Below are 1,126 nucleotides of genomic sequence, written 5' to 3'. Positions count from 1 at the left end.
CTCTCATATATATATATATATATATATATATATACATACATACATATAAAACAATAATAAATGAGTATATGCATATATACGTACAAGTATGTGCATACTTGCATCTACCTATATATATAGGTGCATATCTGGGTACAGGACGTTGCAAACAAAACGTAGACAAAAAAATAATAACCAGAGTACAGAAAGCACACAGGCCACATAGAGAACATTTTCCTTCATCAGCTGCCACCATTCTAACACAGGCGTTTCGAAGAGTTAGGGCAGGACGCATCGTTAAAATGGCTCTTCCCAAGGACCACAAATTAAATTTGTACTATGGAGGAACGTAGTGGCGGACAGAAAACAAGACAGGAAAATAAACAGAAAAGCTATACGGCCAGAGGTGAAAAATTATGTGTATATTGAACGCTGTGAAGCAACGAACTGGAAGGAAGCGGGACGAAGTAGGTTCGCACGTTTGCTCGGCGATAGCCAAGGAAGAAAAGAATTAACTGGACACATGTGACCAGCGAGGGGTAAGGAGAAAGATTGGTAGAAGGAGAAAGAGGGGGAGGAAGTAGAAAATAGGTGAACAACGAGAGAAAGAAAGAGAGGAAGAGAGAGGGGAAAAGACATACAGAGATAGATAGGGTCGCGTCAGAAAATATAACGTTCAGAACTTACTTGCAGGGATGACGCGTGCGTTCGATCATGTAAAACAATAATAAATGAGTATATGCATATATACGTACAAGTATGTGCATACCTGCATCTACCTGTATATATAGGTGCATATCTGGCTACAGGACGTTGCAAACAAAACGTAGACAAAAATATAATAACCAGAGTACAGAAAACACAGAAGCCACATAGAGAACATTTTCCTTCATCAGCTGCCATCATTCTAACACAGGCGTTTCGAAGAGTTAAAATGGCTCTTCCCACGAACCACAAATTAAATTTGTACCATGGAGGAATGTAGTGGCGGACATACATACATACATACATATAAGAAATTAAAGAAGAAAAATGCACTCACTGTACATAGTTTTAATATAATTTTAAATATATCTTGTATTATGTTTGTCGACTAGTTTCGCTTTAGCTATTCATGACATTAAAATTTATTTAAATATTTTCTTAA

The sequence above is a fragment of the Octopus bimaculoides genome, chromosome 8, assembly GCF_001194135.2.
Source record: "Octopus bimaculoides isolate UCB-OBI-ISO-001 chromosome 8, ASM119413v2, whole genome shotgun sequence".
Taxonomy (NCBI): domain Eukaryota; kingdom Metazoa; phylum Mollusca; class Cephalopoda; order Octopoda; family Octopodidae; genus Octopus; species Octopus bimaculoides.
Note: the sequence above shows the minus strand (reverse complement) of the source record.